Source organism: Leptodactylus fuscus, chromosome 4, assembly GCF_031893055.1.
Source record: "Leptodactylus fuscus isolate aLepFus1 chromosome 4, aLepFus1.hap2, whole genome shotgun sequence".
Classification (NCBI taxonomy): domain Eukaryota; kingdom Metazoa; phylum Chordata; class Amphibia; order Anura; family Leptodactylidae; genus Leptodactylus; species Leptodactylus fuscus.
The window spans coordinates 152,787,402-152,804,008 of NC_134268.1; the positions used below are offsets into that span (position 1 = coordinate 152,787,402).

A 16,607-nucleotide genomic window follows, 5' to 3' on the forward strand; every position below is an offset into this window, starting at 1 on the left:
TTACTTCTATGGACGAGTACTATCAGGAGGGGAGGAAGCGTTCCTCACCACTCTCACAGTACGACTTTCGGCTTTCTAGCGGTGTATTACACTGCATGTGCCCCAGGAGGTGAAAGGTCCTCTTTAAATCTGTCATGTGACCTGAATGATGAAAAGCCAGATCGCTAAAACATCGGTTACTCATGGACACCAGTGGACTCCATTGACTTAATGGGGTCAGCCGTTTCTATAGTGAAACGGGCAGAGAGAACAATCCTCCGTGCAGGACTTTTCTCTCTGTCGATTTCTGCGGCCGATGTGAATCTAACCACAAATTTAGTCCAGTGACCTTCTTTTTTAATTAATGGAGAACCAGAATGTGAGGCCGCCTCCTACTGAAAGGATAGTACCTCAGGATAGGCCATCAGTATTAGATGTGTGGGGGCCCCTGCAGATCTCTGGTGTTGTACAAACTGTAGTGGTGAGTGTAGGTACTGCAGCGATGCGCCATTACAATCTCTGTACCGGAGATATGCAGGGGTTTTACGTGTTGGGGTTCCCCTGCAGGTCTAATATTGATGGCCTACCCTGAGAAAGTGGATAACTCCATGAGGCTGGCTCCCCACACCACTTAAACACCGTGGAAGAAACGTGGCAGAAAAAAAAAACCCAATCCCATCCCCATTTTACGGTAAAATAGATGCAGCGGATACGCTGCACTGTCATGGTTTTGGAAATTGGAGCATGCCAGTTATACCCCAGGACACACCGGCGGCGGCTTCCCTATTGGTATAGTTAAAGCAGAAAGTCCACAGAGGAAACCTGTACAAAGCGCTACAGGAAGAACCCTGATGTGTTGCTGTTTTTCCAACAGTGTTTTTTTTTTTGCTACAGGTGCTACGTGGGGCCTTAACCACAGTCATGTCAAGCTTGTGATGAACCCCTTCTTGGGTAATCAGCAATTTAATCACTTAGATGGAATCACTGACTGCAGGAGGTTGGGGGAGTCAGTGGTGAATACAGCTCACCAGGCACACTTGGTGGTCTTCGGGGGGCACGTTGTATTAATGAATATATGGGGGGGAGAACACAGGCAGCCTGCTATACAAATAAAGCAGGGGTCGGCAACCTTCAGCACACCAGCTGTTGTAAAACTACAACTCCCAGCATGTATACTTGCTCTGCTGTTCTTGGAACTCCCATGGAAGTGAATGGAGCATGTTGGGAGTTGTAGTTTCACAGCAGCTGGAGAGCCGAAGGTTGCTGACCCCTGAAATAAAGTATAGCTGCCCTAATCTTCCTTAGGGTTGCACCTGCTGTACAGGGAGAGTAAAGTGACCATGACATTTGTTAGAATTGCTAACTCATGCACTAGAAAGAGTTAATTGCAGTCATAACCTGACCACGACTAACCCCAAGTGCAAGAGTCACAGTCAAGGGTTTACACTCAGTTATGACACACAGAAAAGTAATGTCTTAAGATTTGCCCCCATCTAGTGAAGGGACTCTTTCTGCTCTAAAGGAGTCCCTGCATTGTGAGTAACCTCTTTATACAGCAATGACCATCAGTTTGGTGCTAGTGATCACTGCAGGGTTGGAGAGTGAGCAGTGCAGAATATTTATACCTACAGCTCACACAGGAGGCAGCCCCCAGGTCCTGGATCTCCCCTATCATACAGATGGCAGCCCCCCTTGCCCCTCTCAGGCTACAGATGGCAGTCCCCCTCAGTATACAGCAGGAGCACCCTAACACATAGGTGGCAACATCCAAGGTGCCGGACCCCTCCAACACACAGGCAGCATCCCCAAACACACACAGGTGGTAACATCTCAGGGCCCAAGAACAACCCCCACCCACATACAAACAGCACTGCAGGAATCCCCCATTTACATGAAGGCAGCACCCAAATGACCTAAACACAACAAAGCAGTACCCTGGAACCTCCGCCACATGCCCACAGGTGGAAGTACCCAAGGGGCCATCACCAAAACCACCTCACACACACACAGGTAGCATCCCAGGGGCCTCCAAACAAGGACACAGGTCGCAGCACCCTGGGACAGAACTCCCTCTCACATACAAGCAGTACCCCAGGACCCCAACACACAAATTCAATACCCCTGGGAACCCACACAAACGCATGCAGCAGGCCCCCCTGGGGACCCTCCCCACCATTACATGCAAGCAGCACCCCAGGGATGTTTGCTCATCCATTAGATGTCAGCAGCACCCCAAGGACATCGCCCCCCTGTAGATGCCCAAGCACACCAAGGATGCATGCCAACATAATTAGATGTCGATGGCACCCCAGGGTCTCTGCCCCTTTTAGTTGCCAGAAGTACGCCAGGGACACCTTGCCCCTATCCATGCCAACAGCATACACCATAGATGCTAATAGCACCCCAAGGACCTCCCCCTTTATGTCAGAAGCACCTCGAGGACCTCTACCTTTCTTCAGATGCCAGCATCCCAAAGACCCCTGCCCACTTAGATGCTAGCAGCATCCAAGGGACTCATGCACTCCTTCAGATGCCAACTGCACCCCCCCCCCTTCGAAGCACACCAAAGATCCCTGTCCTTCTCTTTTAGTTGCCAGCAGCACCCCATAGGCCCCTGCCCCTTCTTAGATGCCAGTAGTACCCCAAAGACCCCCTCCCCCCCCCCCAGATGCCAGCAGTATCCCAAAGACCCAGTGCCCCCCATTAGATACCAGCAGTACTTCAAAGACCCACTGCCAGGGGTGTAACGATCGTGACCTGGCCCGGTGAGACACGGGGCCAGTAGCCAGCTAGAGATAGTCGGGGTCCAGTACCACTATGTGACAGCAGCAGGGGAAAGCCTGGTTCCCCGACCACTATATATATTGTAAATGAAAAGGGGCACCGGCATATTGCCAGGCCCTTTTTCAATAGACACTGGCCCAGGAGAGGTGACTTAAAATAAATAGATATACTCACCTCTCTGCGTCCTCTCCGGCGTCTTCCATCATGTGATTGAGGCCTGAGATTAGGCCCCAGCAGTCAGATGGAGCGCAGCGGCGTAATGATGTCAGTGACCCCTCATGTGACTGCTGAGGACCAATCACAGGACTCAACAGAGACGTCAGGAAGATGCTGAAGACAGCCGGAGCCAGGATACCCAGGAAAGGCGAGGCGAGTATTAGGGTTTGTTATTTTTATTCACCTACCCTGGGCCTCCGATTATTATACTCTGGGGTCTGAGGAGACCACAGTGTAGAATAATATCACTGGAGGGGGCTGTTGGGAGCATATAATACTGGGGGGGGGGGGGAGGCATTGCTGGAGATATAATGTGTGTGTTGGGGGGGGGGGCACTGCTTGACATGTAATATTGTATATGGGGGGGGGGGGGCTGCTGGGTATGTAATACTGAATGGGGGACACTGCTGGGCATGTAATACTGTGCACGCCACTGCCTCCCCTCTTAGATGCAGCAGTACCCCCAAAGATCTCCTGTGCCCCCTTAAATGCCAGAAACACCTAAAGGACCCCGTCTCCCTCTATGCCAACGACTCCTATACCACCCTAAACATCAATCCAATCCACCAGACCCTCCGGGATACAGTCCCATAAAAAACTCGCTCCCCTCAGCCTAATCCAACGTGCAGTCCCAAGTAACTACATCACTCTCTCTCCTCAGCCTCATCCAATGTGCAGTCCCATGTAATTATATCACTCTCTCTCTTCAGCCTCATCCAATGTGCAGTCCAATGTAACTACATCAATCTCTTCCCTCAGCCTCATGGAACATGCTGTCCCATGTAACTACATCACTCTCTCTCCTCAGCCTCATCCAACATGCAGTCCCATGTAACTACATCACTCTCTCTCCTCAGCCTCATCCAACATGCAGTCCCATGTAACTACATCACTCTCTCTCCTCAGCCTCATCTAATGTGCAGTCCCATGTAACTACATCACTCTCTCTCCTCAGCCTCATCCAACATGCAGTCCCATGTAACTACATCACTCTCTCTCCTCAGCCTCATCCAACATGCAGTCCCATGTAACTACATCACTCTCTCTCCTCAGCCTCATCTAATGTGCAGTCCCATGTAACTACATCACTCTCTCCCCTCAGCCTCATCCAACATGTCGTCTCATGTAAAACAAACCTGTCTCTTCTCTTCCATCCTCCATTACCACAAGACAATCCTCTCTGCTTTCTGTTCTCCAGCTTCATGAGCTCGGCTCCGGCTTCCTCTATACAACACAGAGCAGTGATGGCCGAAACTCTGCCCTCCTCTGAGAGGCCACGCCCCTTCCTGTGACATCATACCTACCAGGAGCAACTCCACTCTAGTCACGACCCTGTGAGCATATAATACTGTGGGGGGTGTCACTGGTGAGCACATAATTCTGTTTTGGGGGCCACTGTGGTGCACATAATAATGTTTGGGGGTCACTATGGAGTACCTAATTCTGTTTAGGGGCCTCTGTGGTGCACATAATACTGTTTGGGGGCCTCTGTGGTGCACATCATACTGTATGGGGGTCACTATGGAGCACGTAATACTGTTTGGGGGCCACTGTGGTGCACATCATACTGTTTGGGGGCCCCTGTGGAGCACGTTATGCTGTCCCAGTATTGCTTACATGTGGGGCGTTGCGCTGCTTTCTCACCGTATTCTTGATAGCTGCAGTTGTGGGTACTAAAGCTGTATCTCTTTCAGGTATCTGAGATATTGCTTTAGCGCCCATAACCGCCACTATCAAGAATTCACTCTAGTTATGGGGATAGGGGACCACGGACAAAAGTTTGTACCCAGGCCCACAAAACATTAGTTACACCAATGGCGCTGCTCTGGGTCCAGGCACCGCCATTAATATACCTTATTTTTAACTAGATCGACTGTGCTGATACACAGACGTCCTGCACTTGGATGTAAAGTGGCCACCTCCGTTCATCAGGATCGCAGGTAGGTGAGTATTATTTTTTTTTTTTTTTTAAAGCTTAGTTTTGGGTATTTTAATAGTACAAGGGGTTGTTTGGAGTGGGAAATTATAATTATAAGGAGGGGGCATTATGAACATAAGGGGGGTCATTTTTATAGGGGTTATTAGGGGACATTACGAATACAAGGGGAGGCTATATTAGGAGGCATTATGAACATAAGGGGGTAGTCATTGATATTAGGGGTGCAGTATTTATGTCAGGGGGAATTAGGGGCATACTATGAGGGGGCAATTAATTTAATGAAAGTGGCACTTGGGCTTTATTAAGACTAAGGCCTCACGTTGCAAACTGCAACAAAATAGCGCTGCAGAAAAAACCGCAGCAGCAACGCATTGTGTTTTTTTTCCCGCAGCGCTTTTCATTTTCTGCTTCCATTACACCTATAGGGAAACCATCAGTGTTTTCGTAGGTATAAGTGATATTCCAGCGATTTCCAAAACCCCAACGGTTTTGGAAATCGCAGCATGTTCACTGCCCATAATTTTCCACAACGTGTGGATGGGATTTGCTAGAATCCCATTCACATTGCAGGAACTGTCGGCTTTTCCCGTGGTGTTTTCGCCATATGAAGCCTCATCCACACTTTGCGGTAAAATAAGATACATGCTGTAATTTCCAAAGCAGTCTTGGTTTTAGAGTTAGACATTGCAGCATGCCTATGGAAATTCTGGCGGTTTCAATATAATTGAAGCAGAAAATAGAGAGGAAAGCTCTGCAAACTTTCTGTGCAAAGGGCTGCGGCAAGAAACGTGATGCGTCATGGACGCGGTTTTTCCCGCAGCGCTTTTTTGCTGCAGGACACCACGTGGGGCCTTGTACTGGAAAACTCCTTAAGCCTATTTATATTGATGATCTATCCTCAGAATAAATCATCAATAAGAGATAAGTGACCCCCTGATCAGTTGTATGAAGGGGCCATGGTGCCTGTTTATATCACACGCTGTCTGTTTATAGTGACCGTGTGGTGCAATTACAGCCTTGTCACATAGACGCTTATAGGACGAGGCTGTAGTTACATGACATGGCCACTGTGAGATGTACGATACTGTGTAAACAGAGAAGGGGTCACGGCGCTTGCACAGATGTCACGATTCACTCAAACAGCTGATTCATCCCTCATTATTACACCTCAGCCACGGAGGTGTAAAAAAAAAACAAAAAAACACACACTCGCCTGTCCCCAGCACCCTGTTGTCCTCCGCCTCTGTCTGTTCGGTCTGATGGCAACACCTCATTTCTGGAAATTCTGTACCCAATTCCTCTTAGCGGTCACATGATGTGCAGGACTCCAAGCAAGAAGGTGCCAGCACGAGACTGAATGGACACTGGCCGAGGACAACGGGTTGCTGAGGACAGGTGAGTATGCTCTTTTATTTTAAACCTCCAGCCCGGCACATGAGTTGCTCCAATTCCTGGACAATATCTTTAAAGGATTTATCCATGTTTCTAATATTTATGGCCTGTCCTCAGGATAAGCCATCAATATTACATCTGTGGGAATCTGACAGCCAGGACCTCTGCAGATGAGCTTTTTCATTACAGTGCGGCTACAGGTAATGGTGACAATTCTAGGAGCCACGCTGCTCTCTTGCCATACAGGATGTAGCAGTGGGTTTAGGTAGTGCAGTGGTACACATCGTATGGCAGGCGAGCAGCCGGCTCCTGATATTACCTTTAGCCATCCTGTCTCTGTACAACTCATCTACAGGGGTCCTGGCGGTGGGCCCCTAAAAACAATTCCACTGGTGGGCCCTAAACACCCCAGTCCGACCCTGTGCAGGGTGGATGTGGGGTACACAATTCACTGTGGCGGAGAGATGGGTGCATGGCAAACTGTGGGGTGACTGGTGAATTGGGGGGGGGGGGATTTTGAGCTGTGTTACTTTAATGGATGGCAAGCTATGGTTGATGCTTGGTGGATTTAGGGTAAGTTCACACAGGTTTTTTTTTTTTGCTCCGTTTTTTTCTGGGAGCCGTTTGTTCCAGCTCCTAGAAAAAAGAACGGACATGTTCATTCTTCAGACACCTCACGACATCCGCCTGAAGACACTCCCTCCTCCCAACTAGGCCTATTCATTTGGACCTAATCCGGAGCGGAGTGCGCAATTGGATGCTGGTGCAGTGCACTGGTATCCAGTCACAGCCACCTGTATTTTGGGACCGGAACCTGAGGCAGCCTCAGGTTCCGATCCAAAATACCCCGTGTGAACCCGGCCTAAGGATTGCATAAGAGGCACAAAGAAACTCCTCCATTGGCGGTGCAGAGGTGATTGACAATGTGCTTTAGGTTAAAGCCCCACATAGGGGGCCACAGCCAAAAAGCTCTGCAGGAAAAACCTCTGTGGAAACACATTGCGATTTTCCTACGAGGCCTTTCACGTAAAATGTGCAGTTTTCCTCTGCGGACTTTCTACTTTAGATATACATATAGTTTCCATGTGCTGCAATGTACAAAAAGTAATGGGGGGGATAGTGCAGTGCTTGTTAGTAATGTGGGGGTACACCGGAGGGACATGGGGGATAGTGGGATATACCTGGATGTAGTTATAGCTGCACTCGTTAGTATCGGGTCTCCAATACTGTGAAGACCCAGTGGCTATGATGGCCGCCATCTTTAAAGGTCCGGCATGTACTATTACAGATGTCGGGAAGGGATACAATTATTTAAAGGGATCCTATCATTTAAACACTTTTTTTTTTTTTTTTCCTAGCTGACACGTCGGAATAGCTGACACGTGCAGGCTATTCGTCTTTATCCGTCGTCTCCGGTCCGCCGTTCGGTAGAAAGACCGGTTTTTACTGGTATGCAAATGAGTTCTTCTGCAGCACTGGTGGGGTGGGGGGAAGCGTTCAGACAGCACTTGCGGCATCCCCGATGCTGCCAGAGAACTTTCTCCAGCGACGCCTCCATCTTCAACAGCAACCGCCTCTTCTGCGTCTTCTCTGGGGTCACACTCCGGCGCTTGCGCAGTCGGTTCTGCCTTCGGGATGCAGGCAAGAGCCGAGTGGACAGGCCGGCGGCCATTTTTTTGGAGGCCGTTACGCGTGCATGTGCAGTACGCTCCTGTTCTCCATACAACTACAGGAGCTTACTGTGCATGCGAGCGTAGCGGCCTCCAAAAAAATGGCCGCCAGCCTGTGCACTTGGCTTTTGTCTGCGTCCCAATGGCAGAGCAGACTGTGCAGGTGCCGGAGTGTGACCCCAGAGAAGACGCAGAAGAGGTGGTTGCTGTTGAAGATGGAGGCATTGCTGGAGAGACTTCTCTGGCAGCATTGGGGAAGCCCCCAGTGCTGTGAAAACTCATTTGCATACCGGTAAAAACCCGGTATTTCTACCGAACGGCGGGCCGGAGACGACTGATAAAGGTAGGAGACAAATAGCCTTTCTTAAGGCTATTCTGCCGTGTTAGTCATAAAACAATGCGTTTGAATGATAGCGGTCACTTTTTAAAGGGATTCTGAGTTTGTTCATGTTTTGCTATTATTTTGTTGTTTTGACTTTTTTTTATTTTTAACAAATTTTATTTTTTGGGCAAAAAAATAAAAAAAATAGATGTGTAAATAGTGTTTTCTGAATGTCATAACTTTAATAGTAAGAAATCCACCAATTCGCTATAACTTACCCCATCCCCACCTCTTGTGTCACCAAAGCGACTCTGACTCATCAAGGCACAACAGGATCTCTGCATACAGTAGTGGAAGACCTAGAACATGATGGAGTAAGGTTACGTTCACACTACTGTTATGCACGTCCGTTACTGTTACCTGTCATAGGATGAGAGCAACAGACATAGATGGAGTCTCCTCATCCTCCTGCGTCTGTTCCCATTGACTAGAATATTAAGAAAAAAAAACCCATTAAGGACGCCGTCTTCTGTCTCCTTTTTTCTGTCTCTTGTGTTTTTTCCGTAATTTTTGTTTATTTTTGTAAAGGAAGGAAAATGTCCGGTGCGCACAACTTATTCTTCAGTCACAAAACTAAACTTAAATGATGGGAGACTGAGGACAGATGGGAGACTGAGGACAGACAGGAGACAGCAGCCATCGTGTTGTCTACATTAGTGTTAACTTGAATGGACACTGACTGTCTCTGTCCATTTCTCTGCTGCAGTTAATGTCCGTTGCGGTCATCCATCAACGGACATTAAAGGGGCTCTTTCAGCAAAATTTTGTTGTATGAGCCCCACATATGCGTGAATAGCCTTTAAAAAAAAGGCTATTCAGGCACCGCTAATCTCATTTTAATCCCCCGTCCTGTTTTAAAATAAAACTATAAAAACATATATGTAAATCATACTTGAACTTGCACACTGGGCGGTGATGCACGATCCGACGTCATCTTCTGCCACGCCTACCTCTTCTTTCGGCGACGCCCACCGGTCCTGTCTCTTCCCCGGCTTCATCTTCTTCCATCGGTTCAAATCCAATTGGTTGAAATCCGGCGTGTGTGCAGTAGAGCTCCCTCCGGAGCTACTGCGCACACTCCGGCGGCACTGCCATTGAGAAAAATGGTGCCAGAGTATGTGCAGTAGCTCCAGAGGGAGCATTACTGCGCATGCGCCGGACTTCAACCAATTGGATTTGAACCGCTGGAAGTAGATAAAGATGAAGCCGGGAAGACCCAGGACCGGAGGGCGTCGCCGAAAGAAGAGGTAGGTGTGCTAGAAGATGTCGTATCGTGCGCGACCGCCCCCCGTGGATGTTCAAGTATGATTTACCTATATGTTTTTATAGTTTTATTTTAAAACGGGACGGGGGTTTAAAATAAGGTTAGCGGTGCCTGAATAGCCTTTTTAAAGGCTATTCACGCATATGTGGGGCTCATACAGCAAAATTTTGCTGATAGAGCCCCTTTAACAAGGGTAGCCTGAACCCGCCCTAGGGCTGCTATTACACAGGTGTGTTTTTGATCAGAGTAGAAACAACAGCACATGCGCTAATGTGAATAAAGATCACATGTGTAATGGCACCCTAAGGCCGGCTTCACATGGACACATTTGGTTGTCAGCTGTGGTTCCCAGACCAGGACCTGGACTCCCAGCAGTATAGTTGTTTATGATGCTAGGAGTTCCGGCTTCCTCGCAGCTTCAGCGTTCCATACTGTAATGTCCGTGTGAAGCCGGCCTAAGGGTTACTAATATGTGAGGCCCCACGTTGCGGAAACGCTGCTTATTTTGTTGCAGTTTTTGGAGGCAAAGCCAAGAATAGCTACAAGAGGAATGGGAAATGTAGAAGTATAAGAACTTCCTATATCTTTTGCACAATCCACTTCTGGCTTTGAGTCAAAAAACTGCAACAAGTAAAGCTGTGTTTCCGCAACGTGGGGCCCCGGCCTAAAGGAGTATTCTAGGAATATGCTGTTGAGCTCCACTTCTACTCAGTTAGAATCTGTACGTCACACGGCCATGCTGCAGTTCAATCTAATTGAAATGAATGGGGATGAGCTGTAATACTAAGCACGGCCTCTATACAGTGTATGCCACTGTGCTTGGTAAGTAGAGAAGAGACCACAGCAATCAATATCATAGTCCCAATAATCCCTTTAATTTATACCTTCATGTAACTCTAGGCTGAGACCTCACAAAATAGGACTGATCTAAGGGCGGGTCCACACTTGCGCCCGGTCTCTGCTTTGTGAGTTTCCATCTTGTGCCCGAGAAACCCTGATGGAAACCCGGCAGCCAGTGTCCGCTTGTGAGTGGCCGTGAGCGTCTTCAAATCTCTGCGGCGAAACTGTTTTGTTTTTTTTTAACTGGACACAAAGTTGGACATGCAGGACTTTGTGTCTGGGGAAAAAAAAAAAAAAAGGTTTCGCCGCGGATGCCAGAAGACGCTCACGGGCGGACACTTTGCAAACCCATTCAAATGAAAAGTGACTGCCAGTTTTTGTCTCCTGTCCAGTTTCTCGCAAACAAAGAAGACGGAAACCTGCAAAGCGGAGACTGGGCGCAGGTGTAAACCCGCCCTAAGATACATTCAGCACACTTTACTATACAATTGTATAGTGAATGCTGGATATTACTAGAGATGAGCGAACAGTAAAATATTCTATGTTCGTTATTCGTTACGAATAGCATCTCAATATTCGACTATCGAACCCCATTATAGTCTATGGGAGAAAATGCTTTGTTTCAGAGGATCCTACCATTCGACTCAGGAGAGTCACCAAGTCCACTATTACACCTCAGCAAATGATGCCAACACCTCTGCAATGCAACTGGGACAGCAGGGGAAGCATGTCTGGGGGGCATCTAACAAGCCCAAGTCACTGTATTACCCCACTATCACAGCCTAACAACTACACACTTTCACATTCCAAAAAACCTCTATCAAAGTGGGAAAATACCTGGAAACCTTCTTTACTCCCCAAATGGATGGACACAAACCCCAATTCAAGCTCAACAAACAATAAAAAGCACCCCTTTTAAACCACGTTCTCCATGACAACCACAGATGGAATAGGCAATGGGAAATCCTTTAGTCCCCACCCCGAACTGTCGTTGTGGATGTGTGTGATGTGGTAAGACCTTCCAAAATTCACTTTTAAGGCCCTTAACATGAGCGCTTCCAAATTAAGTTACACACCCTTAAGCTGAGCTACCAGCAGAAATTGAGGCCCTTCAGGTTACTTCAGCCTTTTACCTGCAGAGTTTTAGGCCCTTGAACTTAGTTCAGCCTTGCAGCAGCAGAGATTTGTTGGTCCTTTGGGTGAGTTGAGCCTTTAAAAAGCAGTGCTTTGGGCCCTTTGGCTGACTAGAGCCTTTTAGCAGCAGGGTTTTATTTTTTGGCCCTTGGGGGAACCCTAAAACATTAATTTGCAGGCGCCTGTGGGGGGAGCCCTAAAACATTAATTTGCAGGCCCCTGTGGGGGGTATGCATGAGAAAAATTATTTCAATTAAAAAAAATAAATTTTTTTCAAACATTCAGTAGTAGGGGCTGGGGTTGTAGGAGGATGAGAAGGATGAGGAAGAGTAAATTGGTTCCTGACTGAATCTCTCCAGTACCTGGGCTATGGAGTGGATACCCAGCTGGATATCTACATCCTCACCCACGTCTCCTGCTGCTGCTGGCAGCCTCTCTCCAGTACCTAGACTCTGGAGCTGATACCCAGCTGGGTATCCACCTCCTCTCCCACGTACCCTGGTGCTGGCGAGGGGCACTGCTGGTAGCCCCTCTCTAGTACGTATAATGTGGAGCTGATACCCAGCTGGGTATACAGTTCCACGTGCTCACCAACGTAACCCGGTGCTGGCGAGGGGCACTGCTGCCAGCCCCTCTCCAGTACCTGGACTCTGGAGCTGATACCCAGCTGGGTATCCACCTCCTCTCCCACGTACCCTGGTGCTGGCGAGGGGCACTGCTGGTAGCCCCTTTCTAGTACGTATAATGTGGAGCTGATACCCAGCTGGGTATCTAGTTCCACGTCCCCTGCTGCTATGCTGCATGATTTGCTAGCTAGCTATTAATTGAGCTCTGAAAAGAGCTGTTATTATTCTCAATTCCTGCCTAAGGGCTCATTGACATGGAGTAACGCCGGGCGTGTATCACAGCCGTACACGCCGGCATTACGGCAGACTGCCAAACACTTCCCGTTCACTTCAATGGGAGCGCTCCCATTGAAGTGAATGGGAAGTTTTCGGCAGTCTGCCGTAACGCCGGTGTGTACGGCTGTGATACACGCCCGGCGTTACTCCGTGTGAATGAGCCCTAACAAAGCACTGTATCGCACTGACAGTCTGACGCCACACTCTATCACTCCAACACGAGAATGAGACGAAGATGGCCGACACTGTTCTTATGAATTGGGAGATCACCTGTTTTCGGCAGCCAATGGGTTTTTTTTACATTTTTTTCACTGCCTCCGTTGTCGTAGTTCCTGTCCCACCTGCCCTGCACAGTTATTGGTGCAAAAAACACACCAGGGAAGGTGGGAGGGGATACGAATTTTTACTGCGTATGCGGCCTTGTATTTGATTGGGAACGAATACATCGAACGCCAAGATATTCGATCGAATACCTATTCGATCGAACGGCGTCCGCTCATCTCTAGATATTACCAGAAAAGAGTGGCTTCACTCACAAAACTGCTGCCGATGTTACAAGCCGTGCGGCTTCTGGGTAATACAGCGGTTATCTACTATATATAAACAGTATACAGGACTCATATTATAAGCCTACATTCACACTACACTGAATAATGGTCATGTCATCACATGGCAGCCTTACATTCAATGAGGCTATTCACATAGCCGGGTCACGGACCGTCAAACAATGCAACGTTCTCTTTCTCCACAGATCTCTTCATACACTGACTCTATCTTATACCATCTGAAACCTTCTAAGTACAGTATATGATACATGGATACAGTGTGAGACGGCTAAATACTATCACTGGAAGGACCTCACCGGTATGAAACCTTGTAAGCATAGGAAAGATGGAAAAGGTCCTTACGGAGTATAGTAAATTGCCAGGTCAGTGTGAGACGGCTAAATACTATCACTGGAAGGACCTCACCGGTATGAAACCTTGTATGTATAGGAAACATGGAAAAGGAAAACTCCCTCACACTTTTTGCTGAAAAATATTTTTACCGCTTTTATTGTTGATTTCCAAACAATTGTTGGAATAATAATAATAAGACACATATTATCTTTATCTTATAATTCTTATGATCTAATCTTGTCCCTTTATTGTGAGATTTACAAACATTACTGAAGCCGGAGCCCAGCTATTATAAAGGTCCTTACAGAGAGCGGGGTTTAGCCAATTCACTGTGAGGGTGCGTTCACACGATGTAACGTGGAGTGCAATCTGGCACGTATACACGTGTGAGCAGATTGCGCTCTGAAAAAGATCCCATTCATTTCAATGGGAGTTAGGAACGTATACGCCGTGTTATAGGGGGCAAAAATGGTCCCTACAAATGATGGGAAATAGACGGCTCACATAGAGTTGGCTAAATACTATCACTGGTGAGGACCTGGTCCCTCTGGAGTACGGGATTTAGCCAATTCACTGTGAGCTGGCTAAATACTATCTCGGTTAAGGACCCGACCACCAGGCGGGAAAAAGGTCCTTACCAGTAAGGGGGAATAGACAACTCACACTGAGCCGGCTAAATACTAGACCTGGTAAGGACCAGGTCCCTACAGCGTCTACAGGGGCGTAACTACCATAGAGGCAGCTGCCACAGGGCCTGGGCCATTAGGGGGCCCGGTGACAGCCGCTACCGCTGCATTTTTTTTTTTTTTTCTTTATAGGCTGTTAGGGACCCTATTCACTTGCCGATTCTGGCTGGGCTGGGATCGGTAAGTGACACTGCGGGCCCCACAAATACCATCATTATACTCGGGGGTCTTTGCAGACCCCCGAGTATAATGATCAACGGACCGGGAGAGGTAATAAACATAAAAAACACTGTTACTTACCTCTCCACGATCCTGCCAGGCCTCCTTTCTGACGTCTCTGACGTCACATGAACCCGGCCTGCGTCCCGGGTCATGTGATGTCTGACGTCATTTCAGAAGAACGGCAGCGGAGAAGACAGCGTAGGAGCCGGGGACAGGTAAGAAACAGTAATTTTTTATGTTTTTATTCTCCTGGGTCTCCGATTATTATACTCTGGGGTCTTTTCAGACCCCAGAGTATAATAATTGTTTATGGGTGTCCACTACTGTGTGCAGGGGCCACTAAGGGACATAATTCTGTGTGCAGGGGGCAGTAAGGGACATAATAGAGTGCGGAGGAGGGGGCCGGTCGAGGTCTTCGACGTCGGTGTCGTTCGGGGGGGGGGGGGGGGCGGGCATGTCAAAAGTTCGCCACGGAGCCCCGCCATTCCTAGTTACGCCACTGGGCATCTAGTATTTAGTCACAACCGTTCAGGCTGTGTGTGAGCATGATAGAGGGGTTCAGGTTGTGTGAGGTGGGAGAGGTGCAGGATGTGTGACAGATGGGTCAGTCTCATGAAGGGAACACTTAAATAACATATGGGGGGGGGGATTTATTGTTTTACATGGGGCTTATGTCTCTGCTGTCACATCAAATTCCGGAATGTCCTTTTTTTTTTTTTTTTTTATACATTTGACTAAAAATAAACCTCAAAACAATGTTTAACTAGGTTTTTGTTTGTTTCTAGGTTTATGTGAGATCTCAATGGTGTGAAGACTCCACTACAAGATCATTAGGTGCCAGTGCTCTAGACCAAGCGATGTGCCCCCTAGTGATCAAATGTCTCAACCGGACTCCTCCAAATAGGCAACACTTATTTTATAAACCTTTATAAGGCTTTGTTTGGAGCCTTCAGTAAAAGTTATTTGATGGTCCCCTCAGTGCCCCCACACTCAGGAGAATGTCCCCTTCACTGCCCACATGTAATATAATGGCCCCACAGCGAGCAGCATGTTATATAATGGCCCTTACTCTGCCTCTACATGTATGCAGCCTGCAGTAGAAGTGCCAATATTTTGTAATGCATTACATTAGGGATAAGGCCCCCTGGGGGGTATACCTGGGTCTGCAAAAAAAAAAATGCCCTATGCACCCCCATACACGGAATTAGAAAAAAAGTTATGGGTGTCATAATATTGGCACAGTTTTGGGTTTTTGTTACGGGGTTAAAATGTAAATAAAACCATATAAATTTGTTTTCCCTGGAATTGTACCAAAACATAGAATACAGGTGACATGTCATTTTTGGCTACAGAGTAAATGCCATTAAAACAACAATAGCCTCCCATGCCTGCGTTGTAGAGGTGGCTTTCCGACTGCAGAGCAAAGAGCAACGGCTGGACTATTGCGTACTGCGGCAGAGTCAGAAAAGAGGGAGGAGCTGTCTTACTGGAGGAAGTCTGGAAGTAAGAGAGAGGCAAGTATGATGGGGCGGGGGCGGTGGGCTTATTATGCTTGGTTCACACATCAGTATGCCATCCGTCCGTTTGAATTCAGTTTGAGACTTAAAACGGATTGATGCACATACTGATTGCATACTGATGTGTGAACCAAGCCTTAGTTGAGAAGGTCTAGTAGTGGTCAGGATAGCTAGAGAGACGGAGGGGGAGGTAGTGCAAGTCAGCGTACACGTACCATGATGCATTAGCTAAGGCTGCTTCACATCTGTGTTCGGTATTCCATTTGGAGAGTCCGCTTGGAGATGCCCTCTGAACGGAATATTGAACGCATTAAAAAGCGATGAGCAATGAAACCACACGGACCCACAGGCTATAATGGGGTCTGTGTATTTTCCGCACGAATCATGCAGAGAGAAAAGTGCTGCTTTCCCCCAATGGAAATATTGCAGGTGTTAATCCACCTATTGCTAGTAACAACGAATCCCAGTGCAGTGTAGGCACGACCCCTCAGGATCTGACACTAGCTGTTACCCCGGCCCCATCAGATGTCCATTATTAAGTATATACTATATAATCTTTTAACATGATGTGGTCTAGAATTCCGTTCCCCCGCCTCTCCCCTTCCTATTCCCATTCCTTGCTTATTTGGGTCTTCCCCTCCTCCTTGGTCTTTCTTTTGTAAGGTTTTACATTTTTTTACCTTAAATTATTATTATCTTTTTGATACTAAATATGAAATTAAAAATCAATTTTTAACTAAAAATATTCATTGTCCTGTTTTCATTTTCGTTTTCTCTGTGG

At 47.6% G+C, this 16,607-nt stretch overlaps 1 long non-coding RNA gene across 1 annotated transcript; it reads left to right on the plus strand.

Annotated features, from left to right (window-relative positions):
* The first annotated feature begins 871 nt into the window (after positions 1-871).
* On the plus strand, positions 872-15,837 carry LOC142201397 (uncharacterized). The gene is made up of 3 exons (XR_012715517.1): positions 872-930; positions 4,178-4,313; positions 15,095-15,837. It is a non-coding gene; the product is annotated as an uncharacterized LOC142201397 (long non-coding RNA).
* Positions 15,838-16,607: the final 770 nt, after the last annotated feature.